Source organism: Lycorma delicatula, chromosome 2, assembly GCF_047948215.1.
Source record: "Lycorma delicatula isolate Av1 chromosome 2, ASM4794821v1, whole genome shotgun sequence".
Taxonomy (NCBI): Eukaryota; Metazoa; Arthropoda; class Insecta; order Hemiptera; family Fulgoridae; genus Lycorma; species Lycorma delicatula.
The window spans coordinates 144,075,708-144,094,408 of NC_134456.1; the positions used below are offsets into that span (position 1 = coordinate 144,075,708).

Consider the following 18,701-nt stretch of genomic DNA (forward strand, 5'->3'; position numbering starts at 1 on the left):
TCAATCAAAAAATGGGGTACGGGTTTTTTTTATTTCTCGACGTTTCATGATCCGCGGAACCTAAAAAAAAAGGAGGTAGATTTCATACTTACGTATGTACGTGGGTTGGCGTGTTTGAACCCTAATAATTTTGAATGGATAAATCAATTTTGATGAAATTTGGCACTCGCATACCAAATTATTGGTAAAGGTTCGGGGTCAGTATTTCTAGGGGATGGTGTAGATAGTTTCTTTGGAGGTTTCCTTGAACAGGACCGCCCGCAGATTGAAACGGTTACTTAAATCTATTAAAAACGACTAATTCAGAAATTACCTTGATAATCTATCCCCCTTTCGTATAGACGGTTAGTGTTCATGGAGAGCTACGAAGAGTTTTCCACGGCCTCCAACCTCGTTTCCATTTTTGAGGCTTCAAATGGTTCGTGGGCTCGGAGTGACAGACAAAAAGCTGAACTATTTTCTACTTACTTGAGAGAGGTATTTCAAGCGCTTGATAAGCGGGGTCGTTGTGAAGGGGAAATCTTAGAATTATTGAGCAGCCCAATTCCTACGAGTCTACCTATTAAACCGTTTTCTTCAGCAGAGGTTCTACAAGTGATAAGGAAGTTACAAAACTCACAGAAGGCCCCTGGCTTTGACTTGATTACTAATAAGATGCTATTTGTGCTTCTAACCGTAACCATCCAGTACTTAACGCACCTCTTTAATGGCATCCTCCGGACTACGTACTTCACTACCTAGTGGAAAGTTTCACAGGCGGTGATGATCCCGAAACCGGGTAAACCTGTTCATGATGTATCCTCGTACAGGCCAGTAAGTAACGGCTTACTGGTCTTCTCAGTTACCATCAAGAAAGCCGTTGCCTACTTTCTAGATGGTATTTGAGAATTTATTTCTTCGGAAGATGTGGGCTATTCTGGAGCAGAGTCACATTGTTCCAGAACACCAGTTTTGTTTCCGTTGTGAGCACTCCATTATTGGGCAAACGAACAGACTTGTTAATGTCATCAGTAGGGGCTTTAAAGGAAAAGAGATACTGTTCGTTAGCCTTTTTAGATGTCCAGCAAGTCGGTTGACAAGGTCTGGCTGCCTGGGCTTTCATACAAGTTGAAAAAACCTTCCTTCCTGAAATTTATTACTTTGTTCTTCGTAGCCACCTGGATGGATGTTTCTCCCAGTTAAAATATAATCAAGCAATATCTGTGTTTTTCAACACTTAGTCGGGGGGTTCCATAAGTTTTGGAAGCTGTCTTTTAATATATTTTCCGGTTGGAAATTGAGTCACTGTCGCTTATTTTTCCGATTATATGGCTATTCCGGCTGTTGATGACAACCCAACTTCGGCCTAAGTAATCTAAACTCCGATTAAATCTAATCACCAAGTGGCTGGATACTTGGAAGATAAGGGTTACTGAAGCCAAGTCGAGCCGTGTGATATTAGCAATGAGAAGAGGGGTCTACCCACGGCTCGAACTAGACAGCATTTTAATCCCGCGTACTGAAAATGTAAGATACCTGGGATTGTCGTCGTTCGACAAGGAAGGTTCATATGAGGGAGAATAGAAAGGAACTTAAAATGTAGTTCAAGGAAATGTACGGGTTTCTGGGTAGCATGGGATGTCTAAGTTATCTTTGTCTAATAAACTCTGGACATTTGGCGTTCAACTTTGTGGCACGGCAAGCAAGTTAAATATTGAAATAGTATAGCGGTTCGGAACAAACTAGCGGAACAAACAAACTTGTATAACTGAAGCGCCGTTGTTTGCTTAAAACAGTGAAATCCACGAATATTTAGATGTACGGTACGTCAAGGGAGAAATATAGCGTTTCAGTTTGAAACATGTTCTTTGGCTAAATCGTCACTTAACCACTTAGCCATAAACTTTCTGAACAACGGTGAGAATGTTAGAAGTCTTAAGTGGCTACACGTTGTGGACATAAATAACTCTATAGTGTAATTAAACAGGTTAAATGTTGTGTATTATTTAATCAATCCTTCATTCCCTTCATCTCTGTTTCTATTTTCACATTAATGTTTTACTTTTTCAAGTGTTTCATCAATCTCTAATTTTTATGATTCGTATTATTGTTATTGTTTACTACTATACCTTTGAAAGTACAGTTCTTCTAAAATGCATTGGGTAATCTGTTTGTAATTACAAATGTAATCACTAGTATGTAATTTTTGAAGAATCTCAATAGGGGGATTCCTTTTAATATGAATGTAATTTAATATGGCATAATTTACTTAAGGTTCTAACAAAGAAATAACTGATTGTAAATAAAAATTTGAAAAAAAATATATATATCTGCCTAGTATAACAGCTAGTTCAGTAAAAATGGTGATTTATTTTAGAAAGAAAAAACTATAAATTAATATTTTGCGGTATTTTGTTCACATATATATATGTTTTCAAGCCTATGCTATCATATATCTTCCATTTACATTTATTTATTCACTTAGTAACAAAAAACAAGCGCCTAAGTGTAGTTTCAGATTGGTCTGAGACCCCAAACAACACGGTAAGATATGAAAGTGAAATCAAAAACAAATAAAACCATATACGTACAAAAAAGTATCCCTGAAATTGGATCTGAAGCAAAACTCGTCTAATAATAGAGGGATAAATATTAAATTTTTATAACGAAAACATTTTTTTTTTAAATGTAGCTTAATTATTAAAACACATAATACTGTAAAATATATAAAGTGGCTTTTGGGCCATTTTACATATTTCTGTCCCAGACTGACATAAGTAATATTTTTCATATTGAGAAATGGATTTTTGTGACGTATGTATATATACAGTTGTGATGTATTGTATGAAGTATATATACGCACGCACATGCCTATGGAGTAGTGGTGACTCTCGTATAGGTACTGTGGAACTGCAGAACCCCCTATTTCCACTTGATATTGTCGATAACATTTAATATAATTAGTCCTTCCTTTTTTCTTTAATTCTTTCTTTATACTTGTACAATACATTAGCCTTAATATCAGAAGTCATCCTCAATCTATGAAACAAGACAAAAATCTTTGTATGGAACTGTGCCCTTAACAGTTCTAGCGGCGTGGTGTTTGGCTGTTGTGCGCATGCGCACATAAGAATCTGTACGCGAGGCTGCGAGGGAGAGAGAGCACTGTCGCTCCCGCAGTCCCGACCCTGGTGTGCTGGTGGAAAGTAGTTTTTTTTTAACCCGCGTGTGTTGTGATTTAAAACCGTGTACCATATTCTTGAATGTGATAATGTATAGAATTAGATTATTAGCCTCCTTCCAGCTATTCTATTTGATTCATTTTTTCCGTTCTTCTAATTTACAGAAAACTTTTACTATGGCCTTGAAAAGAGCCAGAAAAAAATGTTCTGGAGCAGCACCCCCACTTATTTTAGCTACGAGCCGCCACTGCTATAGAGTATGAGGGAAGACCACTCTAAACCGGTAATTTAATGAAATATAATTATAATTTTTTTTTTTATTTTAAACAACTATAATTTAGTCTTTTTCACATAAATATATTGAAAACGTTTAAAAATCATACTCGTTATTCGTTCAATGTTTGGTATCCATAAAACTAACACGTAAATTTTTATGGATTATAGCAGAACAAAACCGGTATATTATATTTAAAACTGTTTTTAATAATATGTTGTTTTTTTTTTAACTTGACCTGAATAGTTTGCTGTAACAGGTAGATTTGTACATTTCCAAACGATTTAAAGCCAAAACTTCTTTTTAAGTCGTATGTTCAGTTGAAAGGAAGTCTTTTTTTAAACTGGTAATAAGAAAATAATACTGCATGTTGTTATATAAAACAATTTTCATCTAATTATTTATTTCATAATTATATTTAATACTTTGATATATTACTCAAATACAAGATTTTCCAATGGTTTTTCTCGATCTCTACAGGAAAACTTTTGAGCCGGAAAACTTTTTTCTGTCAAGTACTATAACATATTATTTACCTATCAGAATAGAATACTTACTAAGTATGTAGTAAATACAAATACGTAATCATATCTGTTCAATATGAACATTTTAAAAACTTTTATGCAAAAACTAATAAATCGATGAGGAAAATCTATACTATATGTTCCGTTTCATTGATTATGAGGAGAAAACTATACATGTATGCAAAACCGGAAATCCTAATGTTATCTGATGGCGTTATAATACTGTAGATAGCTATTTATTTTTTTATCAGAATAATAAAAAATAGTGGTAGTAAATCAATTTAAAAACAAAATAAACTGTTATAACACATTTAATAATAAAAAAAAACTATACTACTAGTTACGATATTTAAAAAAAAGTAAAAATAGTAGATATATTTATTAATTGCTGTTACTGGGATTTTTTAATTCATTTGAATCTTAAGCCACGTGCATATAAGTATGGTTACATGTAAATTTTTTAGCGAGGAAAAATGCCAAAACTGATCAAAATTCAAATTCGGAATTTTTCGGATAAAATTAAAAAACGTGTAATAATTCCAGTGAATATGTTTAATTAAGTTTTCCAGTGATTTATTTTAATCATTGAAAAGAAATACAAAGTAAACGAAATACATCTTTAATTATTAAAATTAAAATAAGTAAAATTTAAAAGAAACTATAGAGGATTAATTTTGAAAGGAAAAAACTTTTTATCCTTATTCTCAGGATTCATAGCACCACAAATTAAAAAGAGAACATTTTATATTTGTATGAAAATTTGATAAAATTTTATTTTTATAGTTTTTTCAATTTAAAACATGGGTTTACATTCAATTAACATATAAACATTGTTTGACCTCTCTACGGTGAAAAATTGGTCTAAATATAATTTCGTTTAACAAACCCCAATATTTTTGTTTATAAATTTTACGCATATAGATTGGTTACTTTTTACATCAAAAAACGTTTTGTTTTAACTGTATAAATGTAAGTGGAGTTTTATTTTTTAGGGAGTTTTAATTTAAATTTATTTTAAAAGTTACCAGTTTTGATTTTGAGATGAAAACAAAATAGGTAGAATCCTAAAAGACCAGAAATAGTTATTCATTACGGAATTTATACTTCGACAAATTTTACCGCACTCTTAAAAAAATTATACCTTTATTAATATTTACATTATAATTTATTAATAATTACAGGTAATTATTACGCAAACAAATATTTATATTTTCACGGGGCCTACTCACCTTTAGATAAAATTCACAGTTTTTGAAGTAATTAAAAAGAAAAAAAATTATAGACTTCTTTTCCATTTTATCCTGCTTTATGTAGATCTACCTTTTTGGATTGTTAGAGTGGGAAACTTCCCTTTAGATTAAAAATCTATAAATATTTGAGTCATTTTCATATTTTGCATCCGGTTATTTCGCCTAATTTTCTTAGACTAACAATTATAATTAGCGTATTCTATAAAACTAATAGTTAAAAGATAGAAAGAAAAAAATTATTATATATTTTAGCTTTAAAATGTATTTTATACCCTTACATAAAAAGCAAGAAAAAAATTTTTCATTAAAAAAAAAAAAAAGATAGGAAAAAGTATTTGAGAAATTATTAAATAAATTTCCTTATTTTATCATTTTAACAATTTATTTAAAAAAATAACCAACCCTTCATTCTACATCTCTTTCAAAATGGATACCGAGTGAGAGATTTGTTAGATTTTATTGCCTACAGCTCGCTCCTATAATAGTGATTTACGGAGTATTGAATCGATTCATATTTATACCAAATTATTACAGAGTATGGAGCCAAATTAGCCATATATCTGTTCAAAATAACATATAATTTGATCTTTTTTTGTTGCCTAAATATTTGTCATCGGAGAGATTAAAACAGTTAAATTTAATTAAAATTAAATTATAAATTTAATTATAATTAGAAAACTAAGAATTATATACACTTTAACGGAATCGTTCTGTTATTCTATAACATGGGTATTTAACTGTAGCATATCCTTAACATAAAGTTAACAGAGCAAGTTCATAGGTCTAAAAATTTCCTTCTTAGTGTAGTTCACCTGACATTGTCGAGCTTAAGAGATTATGTACAGTGGCAACTCAAGATGGCAACCATTGGGATCTCAGAAACTGTAGTTATATGATAAAATTTAAACGGGAACCTATTCTAAATTTTTCCCGCATTAAAAATATAGTATTACCATTTCTGGAACCCCTTTTCCAATATGGCGGCCAACTTCATTACTTTTAACGATAACCTCATGTTTTTATCACATTTTTGGATAGAAAGTATTATTTTAAGACATTTTTATTCTTGGGTATTTTTCTCTAAACGCAGCCGTTACGGAGCCACGAGCTCACAATTGTCAACTTACAAAATCAATAAATACATCTAATGCCAAGTAATTATTACTTGTTTCTTGCATTCTTTAAAAATGTTGTACAGCTTTGTAACGGCTAGAGAAAAAATACCCAAGCAGAAAAAAAATATTTTAAAAACTATTCTCTACCCAAAAAATGTGATAAAAACATGAGGTTTCCGTTTTGAATGTTGAAGTTGGCCGCCATATTAGAAAATGGGCGATGATTTAAAAAATAAATATTTTATACTTTTAACGTAAGGAAAATTCTAGGAAAGGTTCCCTATTTAAAATTTCTCATAAAACTTATAGTTTCTGAGATTCCAATATGATCAACTCAAGGTGGTCATCCTGAGTTGATTACTGTATAACGGTAAAAAAAATTAGATTAATTGATTAATAACATAAAAAATTAATATCCTAAAACTCAATTCATTAATGTAATGAAATATTGTACGCATATGCTAATCGTGAGACAACTACTGAAAAGCAAAATAATTGAATAACAAATCTATATTTTTATAACGATTTACAACCGCATTAAAATTTTGCAATATCTGGAATAATGATACGTGGGTATAATAACAGCGCGATAAAACCACATATTTATATAATTTATTTTTAACCAAACTCATTTTCTGCATTCTATCTACATAAATGTCACATTAAAGAATCATTGCTGTCTTTTTACATCTGCCCACACAAAAACAATACAGTTGTACCAACAACAAAACCCTCTTTATTATATCGAATATAAAGCGATCTTACATGTTAAAACAGCTTTTTCTGAACAAAAATGTTACTTCCAGTTTTAAAGAGGAAACTTAATTTCATATACAAAATTACTACCAAACATTAAATTAACAGCCTATGTAAAAATTGAGTTATGTTGGATGGAGTAAAATTGTTGCCTAAATATTTGTAAACACCGCTAATTAATAACATACGTCTAAATTAAGCGTCACTACTAACTTCTTAAAAACAAATTAAGAATTAATAATGCAATCATTAATTTTTATGTAGGACTACCAAAAATGCTAAAAAAGCATCAAACCAAAAGCTAATCATTTTATCATGGTTTTTGTCATTAGTAATACTTTTTTTTTTTAATTCTTACTGTAATTATTATTTTCTTATAATAATAATTTTAATTATCTTTTATTTTAGTATTTTGTCTTTTTTTGCATTTTTAATTTATGTTTGGTGGTTTTTATCATGAGTTTTTAGTTCTTTTATTAATGGTTTATTTTTTAAATTTATGAGCGTTTTAACCTTTTTCACCGCTAACTTCAATGTTTTTCTGTTATATTCCTTATTAATTGTGTCACATTCGACAAATTTAAGTTCTATTTTATTCCAAAACAAGTCATCTTTTGAACGATATATCAGAAATGTAGCACCCAATGAAAATATTTTAAATCTATCTTAATACTGTCAATATATTATTACTCATTTTATTTTGTGGTTGATGAATTATACAGAAGCTCACCAAGAAACTTGTACGTTTGTATGAAATATGGATTTTTTTTTAGCATATAAAAAATGCGGTATCTGACTGGATTAGAATCCAGAACCTTCTGATGGAAAACACTACCACTCTGCCAAGGAATCGGCGGAGTGGTAGCGTCGGAGATGGTTTATTTCCAACCATTCATTAGCAACTCATTTAACATTCATTCAGTAACAATATCAGACTAATTTTTTTTTTTACTTTTCTCTCAAGATAAAATAACGTTCAAGAGAGCAATCCATTAATATTACTGAATTCTTTGTTTAAATATCCATTAATCTTACAATATCAATACTTCAAATTATGATTTCAACTAATTTAATTACTACTGTTAAATTAGTTTTATAAATTTTATCTCTTTTTATGCTCTCTAATAAATTAATTTGATTCTCACATCGAATACGATCATGCAACAGTTTTGAAAGTATTGTTGTTTATTACATTCTTAAATATTCAAATAATAACTATTCGTTCAATTATCTTTTTTTATGTCGCTAATTTACTCGCATAGCATTAATATTATTCTGTTTTTTCCTCTCTAACACAACAAAATTAATTAATAAATGAAGAATCACAAATCGATATTCTTCATTTATTGTATTCATTAGCTCGTGCAATCGTAAATAGCAATAAAAATATATATATTTACTCATATACATCCAAATAACTATATACGGATTAAATAAACAATTTGGCTCATATTGCCTACGAGGTATAAAATATAAGAACGTTCTCCTAAAGACAAAAATGTCAATTTTTTTTCGAATTCTGGACAATATTGTTTTTTGAGGGGTTCCTTCACACTAAGTGTTTTTCGAGAGTTTGTATTATTTACCATTTTTTTTTTATTTCCTAATGTTTTCGTCATAAGGAAATTCACTAACACGTTCACAATGAAATTCTTTTTTTGGTGGTTGTGATATCAGTTAATTTCTTTTGTTACTTTCGTCATAATACAAATGATGACATAAAACAAATAAAAGAACTGATGGACGATTTTATTTTTAGATTGTAATTGTCGATTTTCTCGGTAAAAACAATTATTTTATATATGTTTATTACTTATTAATTTTTATTATTTATTACTTACTAATAATAAATATCACATGTGTATTATTTCCATTTAACTGGTTGTTACCTTATCGCAGATCGAAATTTAGCTGTAATTTAGTTTTATTAATTATTTTTATTTACCTTATTCATAATACTCTAATAATACACAAAAAATTATAATGACCTTTATTACTATTTTTGTTACTAATTAGTAATTATCAATTAGTTCTAATTTAACTATATTTAATTAATATATGTATAATTTTATCTTTTTAAATAATCTTTTAATTCATATTGTATTATATTCATATGTACAATTTATTATAAACTTTTATTCATAGAAACCTTTTGATACATCCTAGTATTTTGTGAACCCAGATATCTTGCGCCATCTGACGGAATATACCATAAAAGTAAAGGCTTAAGTTTTTCTTGATGAGAAAACAGTGGGATTGTAGCCTGCGCCATCTGACTAAATTTAGACGAAACAATTTTTTTATATATAGCCAGCGTAAGTTGGCTTGCTATGGGAAAAGAATAAAAATGATTCATTTTGCGCGTTGAGAAATATCAAAAGCATATAAAACGTGTTAATTAATGAATATTTAATAGTGAAAATAAATTTATATAAAGAAAAAGGCATAACAAATCAGTATTACCGGTTATCATGTTATGTACGTTTTTTAATGAACGAAAAGTCACGGCCTTTCATAATAAGCTATACCCTTACTGTGAATAACACCTGTTTGTCGATTTTCTTGTGTTTTTTTTATCTCTTGTTTTTTTTTTGTTGTTTTTTCATTCTTGTTTTTTTGGTGGAGATTCACTCGACTTCCAAACGGGAGTATTGATGTCAAAAAGGTAAAATGCAAAGTTTGTTTTATTTAATATTATATAAAAAATAAATTAATAAACAGTGATTGGTTCAGGATAAAAATGAAATTCAGCCATCAATGACTGGATACGACAATGAAATAAAGTAAAATATTGAGGTATTAACACCTCCCACTAAAATTAAATTTTCAGGAAGTTAAGATACTTATAACAATGCTTTTCTTAACTTGTAATTATCATGTTTATGCTTAGTAACAACTTATAAATAATTAAATAAAAATAATCTATATTTTTTTGAAGATACAAGATGAAATTTTTATTTATCCAGATAGATTTCGAGGTTAGTATTTTTCGTTTTACAATCTGCTTGTAAATTCAATGATCGGTGAATCAAATACACTTCTTGATGGCAGCTACTGAACTACTACAATTTTTTGACAGATACTTCTATTCCCCTTTCTACTAGGTGTTTATAAATTGTAAACTATCTCACAAAGTAAAAACTCCCACCACGTTACTAATAGATTTTGTCTTTTTTGTTTTTTTACCTCCGGGACCACCGTTCAGGTATCGCTTCAGAGGATGAGATGAATGATAATTTTTTTAGCGAGTAAAATATGCCATGCCTGACCAGGATTCGAACACGGGACCTCCGGATGACAGGTCGGGACGCTACCACTTGCGTCACGAAGGCCGGCAGAATTTGTCTTTTATAATAAAATAATCTTTCACTACAATGTAATTCAGCATAGTCATGTTCATTTTTGTTATTTCATTGCGGTTTTTCTTCGAACAAAAGGTAAATAATGAAAAACGTAAATTATTGTTAATTTCTTTACGAAGTCTTACCTTTGTATCAGACTTTACATGAAAAAAAATAGAATTAACATTAAGTTTTAATAACAATATAATGCAATAGTCAACCGAAAAAAATAACTTTTTTAAATTTCAATCCGTCTTTAATATCCAATTCCCCAACCAAAAATAAGTCACAGTTATTTAATTATTCGCAACTTAAGACTATACTATTTGAAAAAAAAAAACAATATATTATACAGGTAAAAGACGTTTAAATAAATATCCCACCAGCAGCAACATAAAATGTATTGACCCCTATATAATTTTACGAAACCATTTAGTGAACAGATATTATTATTCAGTGAACTAATAAATAATCACTTATTGAAATTTGGACGAATGGTCAAAATATAAAATAATTAAATATAAAATAAGAATGTTATAAACATGCACAAGAAGCTCTCTCTCTCTCTCTCTCTCTCGAGTTATATATAGAGTACGAAGGGGATAATATTGTTGTTTGAAAAAAATACGACAACACGATAACACCTCGTATATTAGAGTTACGTGTGTATATATATATATATATATATATATATATATATGTCGTAGGAGAATTAAAAAATCATGCTTCTTACAATGCGCCCGGCAAATTGGAAAATTATCTAGCAATTTCTAATCAGCTTGGTATTTTTTAGGCTTATTGTAATGAGCCCATAAAATTTTAGGCTAATTAAAGAATGTGTAATTGTTTTTTTCCTTTAAGAGAAATAGAGGTCAAATATAAGCATTATTGCTTATAATTATAAATATAATCTAACAAAACTTAGCCTACGTTCGCTTCGCTCGCTAGTTACGGTTAACCTTGACTAGTTTATGCTACGTTTGGTTAGATTATATTTATAATTTCTCGGCAAATACCTACTTATTTGGAAGTAAACTTTCCCAGTGATTGAAAGAAAAAAAAAATTCTAATCAGCCTAAAATTGTATGAGTTCATTCAGGCACGTGGCTAGGATTTTTTTCGGGGAAGCTAAGGAGAGCTGATGACGATGATAAAATAATAATAATAATAATAATAATAATGAAAATCATTTTATAATGAAACCTCTTTTTATACTTTATTCAGTTTGAAAAATACAAAACACATGCTTAGATTTAATACATTATTTACCAAAAATCCACATTTATATTTCATACTCACACATTTACACTCCAATAAAAGTTATGAATTATTAGAAAGCTAGTCGTCGATTTTTATTTCTCGCCATAATATCTAAAACTTCATCAGGATTAACAGTAATATCTCTGTACATTGAAAAGAAACTAACGAACTTAATCTTCCATCCTCCGACTTCTTATGCGCAATGGTTTTGGCTCTCTTTATTGCAGAGAACGAGCGTACATGTTACCGGAACAGTCGCTAAAACTTGCAAGAGATAATGAATATTCGGCAAATATTCTTTATTGCAGTGATCCAATACTTCAATCACTTCTAGATCGCATTTTAAATTGAATGAATTCAATCTCCTCGCACCAAATAAGATACTCCGCTTGAAGGACAAATTAAGAACATTTTTCATAATGCATCGCTAAGATATTTTATTCATTCACTTTTTCAGGACTAGCTGAATCTGGCAAAAGAATTTGAAAACTTTTTGAAGATTCTTGGAACGCCGTCTAGCTGCTTCCGCATGTGTTTGGAATGCGATAAATAAGTGTTGCATTTCTGGCTTGCGGAAAATCCCCAGTAATCAATTATTTTTATTAGTATTGCGTCAGAGTGAGCTCGGCGTTCAAACGTCGAGTAACGGCGTTACTCTTGCAGGGTTGAGTAACGCGGGTTAAGGTATATAGGAGGAACTTAATGACTAGGGAGATAACTTTGTACCGAGTTATCTAAAATTTTGTGGAATTGCTTTTGAGGTTTTATTCGTTACGAAAATGTAAAATGGTAAAAATGGATTTTTTGGACCCACCTTACTAGATTTAACCCCTGAATGATACAGTCTAATAATAACTAAGAAAGTTTCGGCGGGGGCTATAGCCCCCTTAGCCCTCCGCTCGCTACGTCCGCGGCTCATTAAAATAACCTTGAAAAATATCTGCTTGGAAATTGCTAGATAATTTTCCAATTTGCCGGGCACATTGCAAAATATCGTAGACTCTTTACAACAACCCTGATTTTTCAATTCGCCTACGACATATATATATATATATATATGATGAGTTGTGCTGCTTGTATTTTTTATATGCTGTATCTTACTTTGGGTTTATACATGTTATCACTTATGTAAACATAATGCTACAATGATTATAGGACATATTGTATTTATGTAACGACATATCTTATAACATTGCTTTATGCGATAAAATGAAATAAATAAAACGAACGAATAATATAAATGTACTACTGGATTGTGGTTTAAGAATATGAAAAAGAGTATTTCGGATTTGAATTTAAAAGAAATTAAATAATAAAATAAAATAAAAAATTAAATTATATGAAAGTTATTACGTGAATACGACATCCATATACTTAATCAATGCATTGAATACTAAAATGAGACACTAATTGGCCTATTCTTAAAAAAAAAAAAAAAATTAAACAATGCAATTCAAGCCACGCATAAAAATCATAAGTAAAATTACCTATATTTTGTGGTATTTTTTTAAAACAAACTAGCGAATTTTTTATAAATGTAACTGATGAGGCGAGGAAAGAAATCCAGATATCTGCATCTTCGACTACTGAATTTACAGATACCGTTAAAAATTTCTTTATGTATTTCATATATATATATATATATATATATATATATATATATATATTTACTCGTAAAAAAATATTAATTAAATAGTTCAAAACAATCAGAATAGCGATAGTGTAAATATTGGTCAAAAAATAAAACATACTGATTTTACGCTTTCGTAACAAAAGAATTTCATGAAAAATTTTATCACTTTGCAAGTTCTCATTTCTAAAAAGAAAAAAAAGACTATTTATTGTTTAGATTATTAACAGGAAATGATAAGCAATAGAAAATAAGTAAAACAGTAACTCAAATTACGTTAGGTTAAAATTATTATAAAGGCAATTGATAAACAAAAAACCACTGTAAATTACAGCAGGTGTAAATTTCAAGACTTAATTTTAGCAAAGTGTAACAAAATTTGATAAAATGTTAATAAATTAACTATCATGTGCTATGTTATTTTTAGTTTTTTTTTTAACTTTAAAACGGAATTTTTAAATTATCACTGCTATTTAAGAAACTATGATAGAAAGAGAACTTTATTTTTACGAAACGTTGAGTTTTTGAGTAAAAAATCTATTCAAAGAAGAAATAGTATTTACATATAAATCGGTTCAAAAGAACTTCCAAAAGAGTCGCATACCTGCATTTACAAAAAAATAGATACTCGTACTCTTCTAAAAGTACATAAAGCGTTTCGGATCATGTGAAATCACTATTGTTTTTTTTTTTTTTTTATTCAAGAAAGTTACATGTTATGCGATTCCAAAACCATCTGATTTTTTTGTGAATGTAAAAATCATTAAAAAAAATTGATCCTTAATGTAACATAAAAAAAAAATAAATAATAATTATTATAACAGTTCTCAAATACTAAAAAAAATGTAAAAACCAAAAATAAATAAACAAAATTATCCGATTAAACTACTTGATCATGTAATAAAAAAAGTTTGATAAAGAAATAATTTGACAAGAACATTTATTAATTACAATTGGTGTTAATAAAAGATTAAATGATTACTTCAAACATAAATAATTATGTGAATTAAATTTCAATTATTGATAAATTAAAGAAATATTAAAATATTACAATACTTTTTCATCAAGTTGATAAATAATTATGTGTATATTAATGGATAAGATAATTCAAATTTAATATATCCTATAATAATGTTAATTTATTTAGGTGAATTCGACTGAATGTAGTTTTATAAACACTTAAAATTATTTTTAATCTATAGACACAATAAGCCGCTTAATAAATCTTCCAAAAAGCTTTCTAAGAAAAAATCTCGTTTATCAATACAATTAATAAAAATGCGATGTTTTTAAGATCCAAAGTAGATCATTATATAAGGGTATGTCTAAAGATTTTTACACAACTCATTGAATATGAGGAATAAGATAATATTTTAGTATGTAATGCTGTAACGCATTCGGTTGCAGTTCATCATAAGAACACGTGATAAAGCAGCCCACACAAGCTGGATTAAAGTTAAGATACCTAAAATGTAAAGGGAAGTTCCAACAGTTAATGTAAAGCATTTCATTAACAAGAAAATTAATAAAAGATGATACGATATTCAATATTATTAACTTAAAAATCCAATATGGTCACTTCCTTGTTCGCCTATTAAATTACATATAAGCATTTTTTTTAATGAAAAGTGCATAAAATTTTATTTTATTAATAACTTCTGGTATTCTTTCATATTTTTTTTTTTTTATTGTTATTATTAATTTATTATTTATTGTAAAAATTGTTTACAATCAGAGGTTAATAATTATTATAAATCAATATATTTAAATTAAATAAAAAAGGTTAAAAGAAGGAGATTACGTAGGATTTGAACCGATGTGCCTTCCCCTTTTTAAGATCAAAATACTCGTACTTCATTAATTAAGATTTTATTTGGCTATAACTCTGGAACCAGTGAAAATAAGTACCACTTATGATATTTCGTTGAAAAGTTCTCAATGACTGCTTATTACTGCAGTTAAGAAAAATTAAAAAATCCATTTTTTTTTTGGTTTTTGGGCTTTTTTGGACTGTTCAGTCGATTGCAATCGAAAGGGGAGGTGCATAACTAGATGTTACAACAGTCCTAAATTCAAAATTTCAACATCCTACGGCTAATCGTTTTTGAATTATGCAAGATACATATGTACGTACAGATGTCACATCGAAACTAGTCAAAATAGATTCAGGGATGATCAAAATGGATATTTCCGTTAAAATCTGAAAACCGACATTTTTCGCGATCAATACTTCCTTTACTTTGTAAACCACTTACTTACTTTACTTAGTACCAATACAAGCTCAGTACCAATACAAGCTCAGGAGCTTGTATTGGTTGTTTTCTTTGAAAGGGATTAATATTTCTTTACGAAAATGAAATTCTCCAACAAAAATTATTATTATACTGGTTTGTTATTTCAACGTGTACATTTCAAGAAATAAAATTCAAAAACTGAACTGAATAAATTTCTTTTTATATTTTTAATTATCGTTTTAATTTTTATTTTCAGATCTTTAAAAAAATGTTGTTCATCACAGTGCTCATTTTTCTGGCATTTAATCCCCCTTTCTTTAATGAAGAAAATTAAGTTCAACTTTAAAGCCTTACTTATTCCCTTATCTTACAAAAAAAAGAACAGATAAAAACAAAAATATATTTATATATTAATTTGTTGAATGTTTATAAAAGCTACAAAAATTTTCACCAATTCACACGTGTAGATACGTTAAATTCTTTGTATTTCTTTCAAACTTAGCGATAATTATTGTGTATCCAGAGATCAATAACATCTCAGTTAAACAAAAATATATAAAAACAATTTCAAGTTAATAAATTAAAAGTCACAATACATTGGCAACTTAAAAATCAACTTTTTTTAAACATGGAATACATAATTTACGTATTCCATGAATAAATTTAATGTAGTTCATATTTGTTAATGTTATAACAAAAATAAAAATAAAAAGAAATCTGGTCATGCAAACTACATTATCCAATAATGCTACCACGTCTTTCTATAATGATAAGAGTTAAACTTGTTACTAATTGGTAAAATGTGATTACTTAAATTTAAAAAGAGATTATTTTCTATTTGTTGAAAATAATTACATTTCCACAAATAAAGATTATTCCTCAAAAAAACAATTCTTAGCAAACACAAGATCAGTAAACGTCACAGCCAAATGTTTGAAGTTTTACAAATTTCTAGGTCAATCTTAAAAAATGAAGAATTTCATACAAAAAATTACGTATTTTAAATGTCTGTTGATTATTGCGCGCGCGTGTGTGTGTGTACACTCATCCTTCTCCCATAGGGGAAGATACCCTCTCCTTTGTAGCCCTCCCCTCCCCGTTCTTAGCCCTGATGAGCGTCTTTTGGACCCTCTAAACTTGATAACACAATCATCACGGATGGCCTCTGTCAGAATACAGAACTTATTATTTTAATTTTTTAATTATTGAATGATATTTATCCTTGTGAAAAAACAATTAATATTTTTTTAAAAAACAAATGCCTGAATATTTAAATTAATAGATTGGCAACACTAGAATGAAATTAATCTGTAATACATAAATTAAAAATAATATTTCCTTCAGAAGTTTAGTATGGGGGGGAAACTAATAAAAATGACAGAATAGGAAGTCTAAAAATTCAAAAAGTAAATAAATAAACACACACGCATATATATATATATATATATATATATATATATATATATATATATATATATAGAAAGTCTTATTTTTCATTCATAAATAAATTTCTTACTGACACTACTATTGTAAAGAAATAAAAATATCATTAAAACTTATCAAAACAATGTAGATAAAAGATAATTAATACCTGGTAATTGAGCGCAATCCAACCTTTAAGACGGTTGACGGCTGTCCTTTGACTGACCGAAGATAAGACTAGTAGTCAACGGCCAGTGGGGCAACGCTAGTAGGTACTCAATGATCCCCGCCACTACACTTTAATATTCCTACTCTTCTCATTCTACGTAAACACAATGTTTGTATCAGTACTTCGTCTAACATTAACAGTACTGAACACGTGACATCTTCCAATTATCAATATTCGTGGTTTTGATACGGATTTTTAGATATAATCTAAAATTAGAGCGGCAATTAAAACCATGTAGGTTATTGAACAATTCTGTTATAATCTTGGAGAACTAAAGTAGTCTTATTAACCGAACCAAACGATTAAAGTAAACTAATATCACGGTAATTCAAAACCAAATTAAATAACTACTTTAAACATAAGTATCGGGCTAAATGTATAACGTTTAATTAATTTCAACCTTTATAAAAACAGCGAAACAATGTTTGCCGGTGTGCTTGGTGATGTTTAAATCAACAAAATTAAAAAAAAAAACATGTAAAAAATCAACCTATCCATTATGTCAACCTGTCAAAATCTTTCTTACATTATTCACTTTTCTTATTTTTAGTGTGTTTTTTATACGCTGTCACATATATGCTAGTAAATTTCCGGTCTGGCACCTGGTAATGGTTTTAACTTGAATAAGGCCGACAAGTCCCGAGAAGAAACATTTATCTGGATCCCATTAACTAAAACAAAAAAATTAATAAATAGATACAATTTATTAATAATAATATTATTATTATTATTATTAATATTTATAATAATTAATAAATACTTAATGTACTAAAGTAATTACTGAATTAATTTTATATTTATTATATTCATAAGGTACAAATTTTATTGACATTTATTTTTAGCAGTATACAAATAAAATTTGTTATTAACAGAGTTTGTAAGTTGCCATACGAAAACGGTTGTATGTAGCCTGACCTCAGCCAAAAGACACTCTTGAAATTGACATATTCATTCTTACTTTCTGTACTAAACCAACAGGTTTAGTAAGAAGTGAAGTCATTTCCCGTCCAGAGTCATCTTCATTCACCCGAATATATTGTATAACAAATTACCAAGCCCATCAAAGGTTAGATATATTCAGTTTTACAATCGAGATCTTTATTCTGTTAACCACAATAATTGGCTCTCATCATATAGTATTCGGTTCCGTGCAATACCAAATCCCTTTTGTACTACACTCATTCCTATTCTTCTCAATTCCCAGTTAAACGTTTTCATTCTTAACAGCACACATATTCTTTTTAGATAATGAATGATTGTTACTCATTTTCTAACGTTTTTCTAAGCTTCTATGTTGAGTACTTCTTACCTTTCTTAGCTTCATTCTTTTATCACTTGTTGATGCGTTTCGGAACCGCTCAATTTTTTTTCTTTCTGCTCCCTTGGGTCGGATCGGCATTCAAGCAATAGACGAGGTAACCGGGCCCGGCTACGCCGTTGCGGGCCCGCCACAGTAACCGAGACTTGGTCTTGCCTCTTGAATGCCTTAAGCCAGCACGGAGGAA

General features: G+C 29.0%; 1 protein-coding gene across 1 annotated transcript in view; it reads right to left on the reverse strand.

Annotated features, from left to right (window-relative positions):
• Window positions 1–17,280, reverse strand: part of LOC142319291 (sodium/hydrogen exchanger 9B2-like) — a 113,926-nt gene extending 96,646 nt beyond the window's left edge. Inside the window, exon 1 of the mRNA XM_075356399.1 lies at window positions 17,137–17,280. The gene's annotated coding sequence lies outside the window, so the exon portion shown is untranslated. The remainder of the gene's footprint in view (window positions 1–17,136) is intronic.
• Between the last annotated feature and the right edge of the window lie 1,421 nt (window positions 17,281–18,701).